This window comes from Myotis davidii, unplaced genomic scaffold, assembly GCF_000327345.1.
Source record: "Myotis davidii unplaced genomic scaffold, ASM32734v1 scaffold1820, whole genome shotgun sequence".
In the NCBI taxonomy this organism is placed as follows: domain Eukaryota; kingdom Metazoa; phylum Chordata; class Mammalia; order Chiroptera; family Vespertilionidae; genus Myotis; species Myotis davidii.
Genome location: NW_006293329.1, coordinates 31,283 through 39,790, shown reverse-complemented (window position 1 = coordinate 39,790; position 8,508 = coordinate 31,283). Strand labels below are relative to the sequence as shown.

At 52.2% G+C, this 8,508-nt stretch overlaps 2 long non-coding RNA genes across 2 annotated transcripts in view; both read right to left on the bottom strand.

Annotated features, from left to right (window-relative positions):
* LOC102775055 overlaps positions 1–8,508 on the bottom strand; it is a 13,357-nt gene that overhangs the window by 1,081 nt on the left and 3,768 nt on the right. The gene's annotated exons all lie outside the window — the stretch shown is intronic.
* LOC102774871 lies at positions 70–3,226 on the bottom strand. Its single transcript, XR_001514425.1, has 3 exons — positions 2,612–3,226; positions 2,203–2,283; positions 70–99 (listed from the first exon to the last, which is right to left on the bottom strand). It is a non-coding gene; the product is annotated as an uncharacterized LOC102774871 (long non-coding RNA).

The following is an 8,508-nucleotide window of genomic DNA, read 5'->3' as shown; positions in this document are numbered from 1 at the left end:
TTTCTTTCTTTCTTTCTTTCTTTCTTTCTTTCTTTCTTTCTTCCTTCCTTCCTTCCTTCCTTCTTTCTTTCTTTCTTTTTCTTTCTTTCCTCTTTCTTTCTTTTCAATGTTTTAAAATGGAATTCATTGGGGTGATATTGACTAATGGAATTGTACAGGTTTCAGGTAGGCATTTCGACAAGACATCATCTGTGTATTTATTGTTTTCATTGCTTCCTCCGGTTGGAATTTATTCTGCCTTCCTCCCAGAAGCAGAGACTCTCCTAATCAGAGGCCCTGGACTGGTTGCCAACTGTCTGGGGGAGAGAATGAAGCTGCCCTACAGGGTCCCTGGGGAGTGGCTCTCAGGCAATTGCTTTGCTCTGATTGGTGTCCTGGGTTGAATTGTGCCAGCCTTCAAGCCCACATGATGAAGCCCTACCCAGCCAGGACCCCGCAGGTGGCTGTAATACTGTGTGAAATGGGAGATTATGGTGGGAGAAGGTCATAGGCATCATCCCTAATCCAATGTGACTGTGTTCTTATACGAAGTGGAGATGTGGAAACACAAAGAGACATGAGGGACGCCGGGCATGGAGGCCAGGCCCTGGGAGGCCCAGCGAGGGCGGCCCCTCCAAGCCCAGGAGGGCGGTCTCACTCATGGACCTGAGCTCCTGGCCCCAGAACTACATGAAAATCAATGTCTGTGGCGGAAGGGACCCACAGTGGCGTTTCGCTGTGGCAGCCCCCGCTAACTAACAATAGGCCATGCCACCCTGGCAAGTAGAGCCTTTGAGGCAATGGAACTGCTCATCGGAACAATAGTTTCTTTCTGATCGAGATTGTTCTCCCTCTGAATCCAGGGCCCTGATGCTGCTGCCGCATCAGCCTGGAACTGTGGGCATCTGGTGTTGGGCCTTTGGCCATGTCTGTGGTCATGGCACGACAGTGAGGGTGTGTGGGAGGTGCTCCAGGCACCTGTGGGTCTAGGCAGAGAGGCAGCTGGATGCTGACAGGGCACAGAACAGCCCTGGTGCCAGAACTGCCTGGCCCATATGGCAGCAGGGAGAGGCTGAGAAACTGTGGTCCCAATCGGTGGTTCTTCACGTTGCACAGTCGTCACCACCCCTGGGATACACTTAAAAATATGGTACAGCATGCTGGGGTGGGACCTATGGACTGGGATTTAAAACAGCTCCTCAGGCAAATGGCATGTGCAGTCGAGAACGAGAACTTCCGGACAACTGGTGGTCAAATTTTAGTCAGAGAATGAACAGGAAAGAGAACTAAAGAGTTACTGGGTCAAAATAGTGGGGTAAAAGCCAGGGGGAAGTGGCTGGGTGGAGGGCGCAAGGAGGGGGAAATGGGGGACAGCTGTAATATGGTCAACAATAAAAAAGTTATCTATTAAAAAAATTACTAGGTCAAGATTTGGGAGCAGACAGGAATGAGGGGAAGGGCAGCATATTCTATTATTATAAAAACATAAAATCGTTATGAATTTAAAAACTTGAGCAGTTAGTGGAGATAGTGATATTTTTCTATTTATACATTTACACAGAAAATTTGAATATTCACTTGAACAAACCTGAAGATTTAGTTGAGATAGAGAAATTCTTGGAAAAAAACCACAATTTACTAAAATAAAAAAATGAGAATTAGACAATCTTAGTCCCAAAAGCACCAAAGCAATGGAGATAAAACTGGGACCAGATGGCTTCATCAGCAAAGTCTACCCAGCAACGAACAAGGACAAGAGTCAACTCTGCACAGACTGTTCTCAGAGCGAGAAAAGGGAGACTATTCACCACCCGGTTCCGGGTGTGATGCCAACTTGGTCGTAATACCAATACCTAAGGTGCTTAGTAATGGTGGGTGTGGTGAAGGTCTGGGGTGGGCGGGGTCAATGGGGGCAAAGGGGGACATATGTAATAATCCTATCTAATAAAAGACAAAAAGGGTAATTGACCATATCTTCAATAGCTCCCCATTGACTAATCAGGGTGATGTGCAAATTAACCTCCAACAAAGATGGTAGCTAATTTGCATACTGCAGGCAGGGCAGGACAGCGCCAACCACCAGCGTGCCATCTAGGGCAGGCCTGGCCGCGGGGAAGGCACTCCCACCCCAGAAGCCCCAGCAGCCGGCCGTTCCCTGTCACGGGGGACCCGAAGTCGGTGGGTCCCCCCGGTGGCAGGGCACGCTGGGTGGCAGGGGCGCACCTGTTTCTGGGGTCTGCGGGCTCTTCTGCCTCTGGGCCCTGCTGCTTCCAGCTTCCTCTCTCCAGAGTTCACGGCCAAAACCTGGGGGCACAGTGGCAAGTGGGGACTGTTAAGGACCTCAAATGACTCCAATCTGCCCAGAAAGCCACAGCCTAGGACAGGAGAGCTGGGACGGTGGCATATTCAGCGCAGTGATTCCTGTCCCACCCAAAGCCCTGGTGCAGACAGGACACCAAGGCGCAGCAGGCAAGACCTGCCCAGGTCACACTGTCAGCCATGGGGCCCAGGTGAGCCGAGCCCCACGCTACGGGGCTCGTGGGTCAGGCTCGGGCCCGGGAAGGAGGGGCCGGCGTCCTGGATCCCGGATCCCAAATCCCCGCGGGGGGAAGATGCGGGAGGGCCGCATCACCGACTCCCCAGGCGGAGCAGCCGCACTGCGGGCTCCCAGCCCTGAAATTGGCCAATGAGAAGCCAGGGCAGAAGAGGCTGGCACTTCCGCTTGGGGAAAGGGGCGGGGTCTGCGGGCCAAAGTGGCAGTGAGTACCGGCTGGAGGCTGGAGCTTCTGCACCCTAGGAGGGTCCCTGGCCCTTGGGTTTGGGAGACGTGGACATTAGGGGGGACTGGACCCAGGGCCTTGGGTGATAGGGGTGCCCGGGAGTCCCTGGGACATCTGGCAGCTGGAGTCTGGGGCACCTGCTGGATGATAAGACCCTTAACTGTCCAGCGGGGGTGCAAAGGGCTGGGGGGATCCTCAGTAGGTCTGTGGGTGGCTCTAGGTCCCCCAGGGTGATAGGCCTGGCTGTGACCTTCCCCAGAGCTGCCCTGTCCAGACCATGGACCCTGAGGTGTCTCTGCTGCTGCAGTGCGCCCCGGGCGGGCTGCCCGAGGATCAAGTTCAAGCTGAGCTAAGCCCAGCCTATGACCCTCGGTGGGTCCTGCGGTGGCAGGCCACGCCTGCCCCAGAAGCCCCCAGCAGCCAGCAGGGTGAATCAAAAACCAAACCCACTTTAAATATAAAGACACATATAGATTAAAAGTAAATGAATTAAGCTGCAGCCTGTTTTGCTCAGTGGATAGAGCATTAGCCTGTGGACTGAAGGGTCCCAGGTTCGATTCCAGTCATGGGCATGTACCTCAGTTGCTGGCTTGATCCCTAGTCCCTATCAGAGCATGTTCCTAATTGCTTCTAGCACAATTTATTAAATTGTGCTAAAATTTACAAGGGTTCAATTAAAAAATACCTTAATTTTAAATGATATAATAGAAAATACATAAAAGTGCAGTTATAAGCACTTATCTGAAAATAAAAATTTAAAGAAGTGAATTTAAAGAAGGGATTATCCAAAGAAAATATATACACAAACCATGGACACAGACAACAGTATGGTGATGGCCAGAGAGAAGTGGGGGGCAAGAGCTGGTAGAGGGGGCAAAAGGGGGGAAATAGGGACATCCTATCCTATATAATAAAAGGGTAATATGCAAATGAACCAACTGGCAGAAGGACAGGTTGCTATGATGGGCACTGACCACCAGGCGGCAGGTGCTCAGGAGCTGCCCTCTAGTGGTCAGTGTGCTCCCACGGGGGAGCGCTGCTCAGTCAGAAGTCCTGAGCCAGGCTCATGGTGGCTCCTTCTGGCTGTGGAAACCATGAGTGGTGGGAGCCTCTCCTGCCTCCACAGCAGTGCTAAGGAGCAGCGAGCAGAGCACTAAGGAGCGAGGGCTGTGAGAGGGATGTCCAACTGCAGATATCCCCTCTGAGGGGTCACAGACTGGGAGAGGGTGCAGGCCAGGCTGTGAGACCCCCCCGAGTGCATGAATTTTCATGCACAGGGCCTCTAGTTAATAATAATAAAAGGCTAATATGCAAATTGACTGAATGGCAGAATGACCGGTTGCTATGATGTGCATAGGCCACCAGGGGCCAGACACTCAATGCAGGAGCTGCCTCCTGGTGGTCAGTGCACTTCCATATGGGGAGTGCCACTCAGCCAGAAGCTGGCACGCAGCTGGCCAAAGCAGTGGTGGTGGCAGGAGCCTCTCCCACCTCCGTGGCAGCACTAAGAATGTCAAACTAACGGTTTAGACCTGATCCCTCGGGGACCTAAGCCTTTAGTCGGACATCCCCCAAGGGCTCCCTGGCTGCCAGAAGGATGTCTGACTGCAAGCTTAGGCCTGATCCCTCAAGGAGTGGGCCTAAGTCGACAGGTGGACATCCCCCAAGGGGTCCTGGACTGTGAATGGGCGCAGGCCGGGCTGAGGGACCGTCCCCAGTGCACAAATTTTTGTACACCGGACCTCTAGTTTCAATAATAAAGACTGAAAAAAGATCAGTAATGCCAGGAAAGTAAAGGAAAACTGCAGGCCAACGTCCCTGATCAGCAGAGGCAAAATCCTAAATAAAATATCAGTAAAAAGTCAAACCAAGTTCCATTTATTTCACAAACACAGGTTTTATTTAACATTTGAAAATCAGTCAATGCCTATTAAGAATAAAGAGGGGAAATCATATGATTATCTCCATAGATGAAGAAAAACGCTGGGGGGAAAAATCCGACATTGACCTATGATAAAAACAACAACAAAAGGACTCAGCCAATAAAGAACTAGAGGGAACAGCCTAAAATGAGCCAGAATGTCTACAGGAGTTGCCACAAACAGCAGCCTTAACAGTCAAACACTGGAACTTCCCATTGGAGATTGGCAGCAAGTCCAGCATAGCTGCTATCATTCATTCCATCCAACACTGTACTTGAGGGTCTAGCCAGAGCAGTAAGATAAGAAAACATAAATAAAAGGTGTAAGTGTTGGAAATAAATAAATAAAATAGCCAATTTCTACGTGTAAACCTAAGGAAATACGTGCAATACCTCTATCAGAAATAAAGTATTTTTTGTGAAGTTAAAGAAGACCTAAATAAGGAAAAATACTGTTTGTTGGAAGATTATTTTGAAAATTAGAATTTCCCCCAAATTAATCTACAGATTTAGCCCTAATCCCAAGGCCTCCTTTCAGTGAAACGTGACAAGCAGATCTTAAATGTGCATGGAACTCTCTTTTCTCGCCCCTAATTCTCTTTTCTCAGGTGGTCACTTATAGTGGGGTTATTGTTGTGATGAGTACATTCGTGCTTTGGTCCCTTTGTGTTGTGTCTTGTCGAGGTGGATTTTATCCCGTCTGACCAGGTGCTAGAGAGGGAGCCTCATAACCAGACCCTGGAGAGGAAACTCCATCCACAAACGGGTTAATAACACCCCAGACCCAACTACAGAGGCAGGAAGAAGGCGGCAGTGAGGGAGAGAGCGTGAGTGAGGGAGCAAGAGGAGTGTGTGGTCATGTGGGGTGTGTGTATGTGTGTGTGTGTGTGTGTGTGTGTGTGTGTGTCACAGTTAGATCCCACAGGATCTTCAGGGGCAGGCTAACCGGGCTGGCCTAACTAGGCAGCCTATGCTACCATTGCAAACAGGACCAGGAGGTCGGCTCGTCCTCAGAGGCCTCGCCTTTTTAAGGGGAGAGCTGCAGTAACTGGGAGCCCAGTCTCACCTCCACCCAGGGTGCCCTCAGGTAACAGCTGGGACTCTACAGCCACCCCTGCCAGAGACCTGCTACCTCGGCTGTGGTCCCACGATCAACGAGTCTCCAGCCACCCTGGGCGCAGGCTCCAGTGAGTTTTGAAGCGTGTTCCCCTCTGACTGGCCCAACTCCTTAGCCCAGGGCACTGCAACCACGTGAGCAGTGGACACGTAAGCAGTCCACTCCTGTCCAAGGAGCAGCAGACCCACAAGCAGCCCGCCCCAGGCCTAAGATCAGAAGTCTCACGTGGCCTGCGCCTGTCCATGGAGCAGCAGCTTCGCAGCCCGCACCCTGCACCTGTCTGAGGAACAGCAGCTGTGCGAGCAACCTGCCCCTGTCCAGGGAGCAGCAGCTGTGTGAGCAGACCACCCCCATATGAGGAACGGTAGCGCCATGAGCAGCCCGCCCCTATTTGAGCAGCTGTAGCCGCCTGAGCAGCCCACCCCAATCCGAGGAGCAGCCGCCACACAAGCAGACCACCCACATCTGAGGAGCGGCAGCCCTGCGCAGTCCGCACTGGTCCGAGGAGCAGCAGCCACATGCAGCCTGCACCTGTTCGACAGGCAGCAGCTGGGTGAGTGGCCTGCTTCTGTCCGAGGAGCAGCAGCCACACGTGCAGATTGCCCACATCTAAGGAGCAGCAGCTCTGTGCAGCCTGCACTGGTCAAGGAGGAGGCAGGGGATCCATGATTCTCTCTCATCATGGATGTTTCTATCTCACTCCCGCTTCCTCTCTGAAACCATTAACAATATATTTTAAAAACACAGATAGAAAAAAAAAACCAAGAATTGCAGGGAAGGACCAATGCCTTCCTCCTGGGAGCTGCTGGGCGCCTGGGAAAAGTGGGCTGGAGAGGGAGGTCTCTGTTTAAGGGAGCACTATCCCCGCTGCCCCCTCCCCACACTCATCTCCTCCGCCTCCACGCTGCAGCCACCGGCCTCTGAAGCCATTTCTGGTTTGTCCCTCTCCCAGTTTATAAACCCTCCAGGCTCACCCGAACCCAGATGCCCCCTAAGGCCTCGCTGGACCTGGCCACAACCCCAACCTGTTCTGGGCTCACTCTGTGCCTGAGAGGCAGGAGGCGCTCACTGAGTAGATGCCTGGCTCTCAGTCCTCACTCTGCCTGTGACTGACCACGGGCCTCTGGCTGTCATTGACCCACAGAAGGGCGTTTGCGATTGTTCCTTCTTCCTCGAGGGCTGTGAGGCTGAAATTAAAAGTGAGCCCTGGCCAGTGTGGTTCAGTGAATAGAGCATCAGCCCAAGGACTGAAGGGTGATTCTGGTCAAGGGCATGTACCTTGTTTGCAGGCTGCATCCCAGGTCAGGTCGGGTGCGTGCAGGAGGCAACCAAGTGCTGTGTCTCTCACATCAATGTGTCTCTCCCCCTCCCTTCCACCCTTCCTAAAAATCAATGGAAAAATATCCTTGGGTGAGGATCAACAACAAAAAACAAACAAACAACAAAGTGAGAGCTGTTGTTGTGTGTTTTTTCCTCTCCTCTGTGGCTTCCCCACCAGATGTCTCTGGGTCTGGATTGATCCTCCCCACTCTCCCCCCCACAATCTCACTGTAAATGAGGACTGTAAATTCCGTCGCCCTCAGCAGCTGGCAGATGGTACACATCTGTGCCGTGGGCTGAGGAGAGGCGACAGGGAGTGGTGGGGCCTGTGGTGACCCAGGGAGCCAGCTCGGCTGGACCAGCAGCCCCGTTCAGCTGCAGCTCACTGTTGCCACATTGTTTGTCTTTGTACGAGAAGATCAAAAAATCTAAATTGTCTGGGACAAATCCTGATTTTTAAATGCTGAGAGGAATTCAATTTTACTTTTTAAAAAATGCCATGAACACCAAAACCACCCCCACTCTCCTTTGCTTCTCAGCTTCCTCCAGGAAGCCTTCCTGGCCTGCCAGGCCAGGTCACCTCCGCCCACAGTCACATGCGCCCTCAGCACCCTGCCCTGGCCAGTGTTTCACAACAGGATGTAATTAGGTAATCAATTATACAACCTGGCTCCTCCCAAACCCAGCTTCTACCTTATAGAGTCACCAAGTCAGGGCTGTGTTCTCCTGTGTATCCCCTCCCCCCAGGCAGGGCCTGCGCACAGGAGCTGTGAGCTAAAGATTGGCTGAAGCAGAGAGTGGGCAGACGCAGACTGCTTTTTCCTTTCTTCCTTTTTTTTGTTAATCCTCACCCAAGGATATTTTTTCCATTACTTTTCAGAGAGAGTGGAAGGGAGAGAGAGAAGCATTGATGTGAGAAACATCAGCTGGTTGCCTCCCCCACACGCCATTACAGGAGGCAGGGAGGGAACCTGCAACCCAGGTAAGGCCCTTGACCAGGAATCGAACCCACAACCCTGTGGTGTGCTGACTGGTGCTCTAACCACTGAGATACCAGCCAGGGCAGCCTCAAATGGCCTTAATTTCTAGACACCTGGGCTAGGTTCCTGAAGAGCTGATTCAGGGCCCCGGGTCCCTGTGTCATTCTGACATCATTCTATCCTCACAGAAAGACCACATGAAATAAATGTGGGCAATGTATGTGTATATATATATATTAGAGGCCCAGTGCACAAAAATTTGTGCACTTGAGGGGAGGGGGGTCCCTCAGCCCAGCCTGTGCCCTCTCGCAGTCTGGGACCCCTCGGGAGATAACGACATGCTGGCTTAGGCCCGCTCTCGGGTGGCAGAGGGCAGGCCCAATCCCTAGGTGCAGCCCCTGGTCGGGCTCA